The sequence below is a fragment of the Macadamia integrifolia genome, chromosome 5, assembly GCF_013358625.1.
Source record: "Macadamia integrifolia cultivar HAES 741 chromosome 5, SCU_Mint_v3, whole genome shotgun sequence".
Classification (NCBI taxonomy): Eukaryota; Viridiplantae; Streptophyta; class Magnoliopsida; order Proteales; family Proteaceae; genus Macadamia; species Macadamia integrifolia.
The window spans coordinates 28,584,796-28,592,772 of NC_056561.1; the positions used below are offsets into that span (position 1 = coordinate 28,584,796).

The 7,977-nt window shown below is 38.2% G+C and overlaps 1 protein-coding gene across 5 annotated transcripts in view; it reads left to right on the plus strand.

Annotated features, from left to right (window-relative positions):
- Positions 1-7,977, plus strand: part of LOC122078225 (50S ribosomal protein L7/L12-like) — a 21,167-nt gene that overhangs the window by 2,284 nt on the left and 10,906 nt on the right. Inside the window, exons 2-3 of one of the 5 annotated variants that reach the window (XR_006140010.1) lie at positions 6,770-6,897; positions 7,542-7,955. The exons of 2 other annotated variants lie outside the window; for them this stretch is intronic. The gene's annotated coding sequence lies outside the window, so the exon portion shown is untranslated. Of the gene's footprint in view, positions 1-6,769; positions 6,898-7,541; positions 7,956-7,977 lie in introns of those variants that run through there. 2 more of the 5 variants (XR_006140011.1, XM_042644116.1) reach the window with 2 other exon arrangements.

Genomic DNA, 7,977 nt, shown 5'->3' on the forward strand with positions numbered 1-7,977 from the left:
CCCCCCCCCCCCCCAAAAAAAAAAAAGAAAGGATGTCAATTACATGTTCTGTTCCAAATTTATTCCAAACAAAGCACCAAACACTAGAACTTTTTTTTCTTTGAACATTACCATACACACCCTGCGAGTCTCTTTTTATTTAAGTTTCTAATTTTAGTCATAGGAAGGGATCTTCTTTCTAGAAATTACTAATTATCTTGGCAGCCAAGTAACCCCACACAATAGGCGGGTGACTAATTTTGTATTGTGGCCATTGGTTATTATAAATAAAGAGGGGGCACCTAGCCCACTGATTTGATGTTTGAGAAATTATGCTCTTTTTGAGTGTGTGCACTGTGTGAATCATTCACAGCCCTTGTGGTGAAGCAAGTGACAACCAATGTGGTGAAGCCTATTGGTCATATCCTTTCTTCTTTTCTCCCTTCTTTTTTTGTTTTTTCTTTATTGTCATACACTGTTCCAGCAAGCATTCTAGCACTCAAACTCTTCTTGTGGGCATACCTAGGTGATTTCTAATTTTATTCTTTGTTCTTATCTAATTTCCTAACACTGTTATTAGTTCCTTCATTTTTTGTCAGATTTTCCAGCGCTGTTATGATATCTGTTATATCCTATTGGACAGCAACCTAGTTTAGACTTCAGGTGATGGATTCTGTTTTCTGTAGGTTTGTTAGTGTTGATTTATTTCAGCCTACCATAACCTCATCAAATCAGTAGCCCTTCACGATTAACTGCGGTAATACCCCTTCTATAAAAACTAATAAAAAAGCCCCCTGATGCAAGACGACCATGGGGCAGCCCTATGTCTATGATACCAAGTTGATGTATAAAATCAATCAACAACTCAATTCCAGTAAAAAAAAAAAGACGTGATTAGCTAGGCATATGATCATTTTGCAAAATAAAATAGAGGATATAATGGGTTCTGGTAGGTATTTTACTGATAACAACAATAACAACAAACTCAGAATGGGGTCGGCTACATGGATCCAAACAAAACAAAATAGACAAAGTCCAAAAGAAAGATGGGGAAGGAAGAGGTGGAAGAAAGATAGAGAGTAGGAAGATGAGAATAAGAGGAAAGAGGCACAGCCCAGCAAGTTAGGAAAATCTCAGCTAAATAGGGTCGGCTACATGGATCCTTGCCCTCCAATAGGTTCTATCCGAGGTCATAATTGGGACAAGACTGAGTCTGTGCATGTTATTCCTCACCACTTCTGTGCATGTTATTCCTCACCACTTCTTCTATGGTCATTTTAGGCTTGCCCCTAGTTCTTTTGGCTTCTTAAATCTGAATCCAAGTACTTATCTTTACTGGGGCATCCTTAGACCTTCTTTGAACGTGGCCATACCACCTCAAACGACTTTCGTGGATTTTTTCGTTGATCGGGGCAACTCCCAAATCAGCTCTAATACGCTCATTCCTTACTTTATCCTTTTTAGTTTTCCCGCACACCCATCTTAACATCATCATATCGGCTATACATAACTTCTCTATATGACTCTTCTTAACTACCCAACGTTCGACCCCATACATCATAGTTGGACCACAACAATCCTATAAATTTTTCCTTGACCCTTAAAGGGATACGCTGGTCACACAACACTCCGAACGCACCTCTTCACTTCACTCATCCCACTTTAATTCTCTACAAAGCATCATCCTCTATGTCACTCTATTTATTTATGGTTGACCCTATATATCTAAAATAGTCACTTTGTGGAATCTCTTTCTCCTCAATTTTCACTGTTTCATTATCCATCATAAAGTGGCTAAAGTTACAGATGGCATACTTCGTCTTTGATCTGCTAATCTTAAAACTTCTTGTTTCTAAGGCTGATCTCCATAGCTCCAGCTAAGCGTTAATCCCTGCTTTAGTCTCATCCACTAAAATGATGTCATCTGCGAAGAGCATTCACCAGTGTACCCCTTCTAGAATGTTCTTGGTTAACTCATCCACGATAAGCATAAATAGATAGGGGCTTAAGGCTGATCATTGATAACTCAATCATTATTGGGAATTCCTTGCCTTGACCTCCCACAATTCTCACACTAGTCATAGACTCACCACCCTCATACCTGTCCTTAGTTATATCTACATATGTACACGACACCTCTCTCTTTATTAGGACATGTCAGATTAAATCTCAGGGACTCTATCATATGTTTTTTCTATGTCAATAAATACCATGTGAAAATCCTTCTTGTGGGCTCTATAACTTTCGATGAGCCTCCTTATAGGTAGATAGCCTCTATCGTGGATCTACCAAGCATAAATCCAAATTGTTTCTCTGAGATCTTAGTTTCTCTTCTCAGACAAGCTTCAATAACCTCTTCATTAGGTAGATAGCCTCTGTCAGGGATGTACCAAGCATAAATCCAAATTGGTTCTCCGAGATCTTAGTTTCTCTTCTCAGGCGGGCTTCAATAACCTTCTCTCATAATTTGATAGTATGACTCTTTAGTTTTATGCTTCTATAGTTATTGCAACTCTGAATATAACAACAACAAACTAAGCCTTATCCTAACTTAATGGGGTCGGCTATATGGATCCAAGCATGAAATGCTCTAAATATCCTCTTTATTTTTGTGTGTCAGGACTACAATGCTTTTCCTCCAATCATCAAGCATCTTCCTTTTGTTCATTATCCTATTTAACAATTTGGTTAACCAAGCAACTCCACAAACTCGTAGGGCTTTCCATATTTCTATTGGGATCTCATATGGACCTGGTGTCTTGCCTGCTTTCATCTTCCTCAAGGCTTCTTTAACTTCTGCCACACTAAATTTACATACATATCTATAACTTGTGGCCTCCAGTTGAGTAACGCCATCTTCCGGGTCATTTGTACTCGAACTACTCCATTTAGTAGGGTACAAATGTTCTCATCCCATGTCTTAACAATCTCCTCATCCCTGTTCAATACTACCATCATCATCTTTAATACATCTCACCTGGTTGAAATCCCTATTCTTCCTCTCTCATTTTAGTTATCTCATATATAGCTTTTTCCCCATCTTTTGTGTTTAAGTTAGTTTAAAATCCTCATATTCTTCACCTTAGCCATCCCCACAATCTTCCTAGCTTCATTTTGGGAATCATAATATCTCTTCCTATTTTGTGAATCTTTCATCCTTTGCCATATCTTAAAGCATGCTTTCTTGGTCTTAATAACTGCTTGGACCTCCTCATCCCATCACCATGTCCTCTAGGGGCCTGACAACTACCCTTTTTTTCCCCTAGAATATCTTTAGCAACCCTCTTAATACAAGTCAACATCTCGTTCCACATCACATTAGTTCCTCCCTCACAGTTCCACTTTCCTTGTTTGACCACATTATCAGTCGTTTTTACTATTTAGGAGTTCATCTTTTAATCTCCATCACCTTATCTTATGAAGCATAGGTTCCCTCCTCCCACACTTCTATGCATTGAGACACATACCCAAAACCCCTAGTCTATGTTGGGTGGTTAGACTGTCCCAAGGGATTACCTTACGGTACTTGCACAACCTTCTCTCCGACCTTCTGAGTCCTTGTTAAAGTAGGATACTTAGAAATTGTAGTTTGAGATTGGAGAAAATTTTATGGGAGCAAGAAAATGGAGGCACAATTAGCTACTGTTGATTACTCTAGCTTGTGGACAGGAGCACGTTTGATTGGGAAAACACAGAAAAATTCAGTGTGTGATATAAGCAATCAGCTGGGGTTGGTTTTCATTTAAAAAAAAAAAAAAAAATCTGGGGTTGGCTTCTAGGGTTCCTATCAGTTGGCTGTAATAGGTCAAAGCTTGAAGAGTTATGGTAGTTGGAAATTCATCAATGGGTAGATTGTATGGACCGGTTTATGGCTAAAGGAGAAATTAGAAAGGAAGAAAACCTGGGACCACCACCTTCACACAGCAGCAAGCAGAAAGATGCAGAAGATTCAGAGCATGGAAATGCAGTAGGCATGAAATGAATTTTCTCTTTGATAGATCAATCACATAGAATGGTTCCTTCACTTGAGCATATCACTTTGAGCAGAAGCTTTATAAATGCTTAACAAGTAATAACACTTGATCGTTGCCAACTATCTAAACAAGCTGTTATGGTGGGCACGGTGGGTAATTGTCAAACATGGTTAATGCCTTTGTTCTGACACTGTTGCTGGATGGTGGTTGGACTGCAGATCAGTTGTTTGATGTAGATGGCTATGTTGGACATCCAATGGTTGTGTCATTCATATATCCCTGTTAATAGTGATACATATGGAAGCTCTAGTTGTTACCATGATATAACATATACGTGATTTTCCTCCATATAGCTTATCCTAAATGTCATGGCACTTAAATGGTATCTTCTTTCCACAGATGGCTATGGCAGCAATTGGCTTGACGGAGTGTTTCCTTATTAATCCCACTCATTCATTTCCTATATTTGTTTCTCTAGTTGTGTTATTTATAGTTACCTTCTCAAGAATAACCTGCATTCCTCTCTATTTCTTCGTGTTTATTTGGGTAAGTATGACCTGTGTCTGCCTGCAATTTTCCCATTGCACAATTTTAACCTTCAGTTAATTCGTACTTTTGGCTGATCTTTGCTTTATTTTCTCCACTCTTGTAGTCAAATTAATAATTGAGTCGATGCAACAGTGCCAAACATGCCAATGAAAAGAGGGAAATTTAATGAATAAACCATAATTATTTGACAAAATTATCCACTAAGGAATGCAGATTTTACTTCTTCTGCATCCACCTGTGTTATAAAATAAGATGAAAATGGTTGCTTCTTCTGCACCCAATGGAAAGTGTTTGGTTCTCTATCTAGGAGTTCATGTAAAAATAATGCCTAGTGAAATTCATTAAGCAGAATTATAGATTGAATTTAATAGTGTCCAACAACCTAGAGCAGTGACTGAGCTCCCATAAACACTTTCCCTCCTGTCTTCTTGTTTCTTTCCGTTGAATTTCATGTGGGAAAAGGCCCCCATGACACACACCAGCAGAATGGCCCCATTGATTTGCCTAGCATTGTGATTGAACTTGTCAAAATAAATAAATAAAAGAAAAAAAATTCAATTTTAGCCTCTTGAAAGATTGGACATTAAAAATGAAGAGGCTCAGTCAATTCTCATGCCTGTTGGATTTATACTCTTAAACTCAAACTTCAGTTCATTTTTTTTTCCCTTTGATGCTCCCTCGGACCCAACAAGATTCTCTTGTTGGAAAGGAGGTTGTTTTGATGTATTAAACACCCACTAATTCAACCTGTTTCCCGCACTACCCCTATTATTTTGTGTTAGAATAAGAATAAGTGTGCCACAGGGGCACATTGAGGCTTCCCCCTCCACCAACCCTAGTTAGAGTGGGGCAGCTGGATGGTGGTTATTCTTGTAATTATTTTTTATTTTCTGATTTGTACTCCTATTATTACTCTATCATGATTCTATATTATAAATAGAGGATTTGCGTGATCAGTTAAAGACACAAAAGCATTCTCCCATTCATCCTATTAACATGATATCAGAGCCTAGTTTCTGACCTAGGTTTTCAGTTTCCAGCCCCTTCTCCTTCGAGAATCGCAATCCTCCATCACCTTCCCTTCAATCGCCTTTGTTAACCTCCATCTTCTCCTCCTACCTTTGTCCCATTAACCTACTATAGGGCAGCACTAATGAGGTGATTCCTACGAATCTAATGGTTGTCCTATATTCTACGCCATGAACTAAAACCCAAAACCCTTGCAAGAAAATTAGCATTCTTCACCCTTTGCGATTTTTTATTCTTTTATTTTTGGAGAGTGTGGTTTCTTCCTCTTTAAAGAACACACCTCTACCTCTTGAAGATCAAGTACAGCTACCTAGAAAGACTCATCATCACTTGCAAGATTGAAGATCTACACTAATCGATTTTTTGCAAAAACAGGGTTTTTTTTACCAAAACCCTGACTAAATTGATTTTTGGGACTCCCTCCTCAGAACTGGATGAAATTTTTAAAAGATCATCATCATCATTGTAGAGGAGATCGACCAAACTTGTGGCCCCATTTGCCAAGTCTCTATATCAAATCTTTAGGTCTTAAGGAAAATGGTGTGCTTCGATTTTGTCACTTTCAAAGAGACAAACAACTTCTTGACTTAGTGCCTATGGGAGTATCTAAAGGAACCACAAATCTTTGGCATTAGAGCCAAATAGGGATTATTTTGTGAATGGTTAGGACTCAGGCCACAAAAACCTTGTCAATTCAGCATTTCATCTGTAAATGATAGATACGATGATAGACTTTGGTCGTGGGCAGGCATCTGTAGGGAAACTATACATCAAATAGGATATTTCCTAGGTTCTTTTCTTTGGTAAGGGAATGATGCAGAATTCCAGCAAGAAGAGAAGAAGAAGAACCTGTTATTTTGGGTTTAATTTAGTTTTCTAGTTCATCCTGAACCTACGGTTCAATATTGGTTCTAGTTAGATTAATTTTAAGTCCCCTGTGGGTTATGTGAGTCATAGGCTTAATATTTTTGGGTTTTCTATTGTAACAGGCCAATTCTATAAACCCAAATATGAGGAATTTGAGGCTTTTACAGGATTAGGTGGTTAGTTTCTATTTTAAAGTAATTTAGAGGCCACCTTTTTCTTTTTCTTTTTTTCCCTTCAACTTTGTTGCTTGTGCATGAAGAGTTACTATCTTCTTGTATTGTTGCAAGGTTATAAAATAAAGAAGTAGAGGATCATACTACCCCCCATGATTTTAACAAAATATAGCTCTATTATTTTTCTGTGTGATGCAGAATGTTCTTACAAGAAGCAATAGCAACCTTGTTGGGATGCTAAGAGGACTGGTGAGATGCTGGTCAAATTTTAGGTGGGAGGTCCAGTCCATATCAATCTTTATCATCTTCTTCTTATATCTCCTAAGGTCAGATTCTGTTTCATTCTTGTGCATTCTACTTCTCTGGTTATCTTCTGAACTGCTATTCTGATTTCTAACCATTGATATTGCTTTTCTTAGTTTCAGAGTTGGTTTTACAGTCAAAACAACCTTAAATCCACCCCATCAGCTCCGTGTTGTAGGCAGTTCACTGCCCAGTTTAAGTGCTGCTGCAGCCTTGTTCTCTTCTCTACTTTCTATTTCGTTGCAAGTTACTAATTCTGTTCACTTGCTAGTTCATGACCTGCTTTGATACTATTACTTTCCCTAGTTTCTATTTTGTTTTCACTTGCTATTGTATGATTTATATGCTGTTTTCCTGTGGTTACTAATTCTGAAATCCTGTATTTTAACTTACTAATTGAGAACTCCTTCATATATCCAAAATCTGACTGTTGGATGAACATCCAATTTTGTTGGACTATTCATCTTGTCATCTAGGCCATTCGAATAGACATTGGACCCCATCGGAACCTTCTTGACCAGGTTTCTGAAACTTCACTTTGTTTGAGTTATACTTGACCTGTGGTTCTTGATCATGTGTTGGTTCCCTAACCCCAGCCTTTGGGTGATTAGCTAGCCACCAGGGAAAAGGAGAAATTTATAACATCGTTCCATTCTCATTTTTGTAGGTTCTGAACTGGGATTTTGGACATAGGTTAGTGGTGTGAGATGTGGAAGTAAAGGAGATCTAGCACTAAATGAATTCCTTGGAGAAGTATTCATCTCTTTAAGTTTTTGATAATCGTATCAAGTCCCTGTCTCCTTACATTGCAGTCTCGAAAAAAAGTATAAGGTCCTAGTGAGGTCTGTCTGAATTTGGAAAGGAGCACTCGTGATATGATTCAGCAAGGCTGGAAAGGTTGGAACCGTCTTACTTGGAATTGTCATAAACTGCTTGATGAATGGTGATCATGATCAGTGCTTTCTTTGGCCCAAACTGCTTTCTTTGGAGCTCCTCTTGTCATGATTTGTTCTCCTGGAAACCTTGGTTCTGCAATTTTCTCGCAAATGAATAACGTAAAACACTTGGCCAGATGTGTGTGTGTGCTTTTTTTTTTTTTTTTT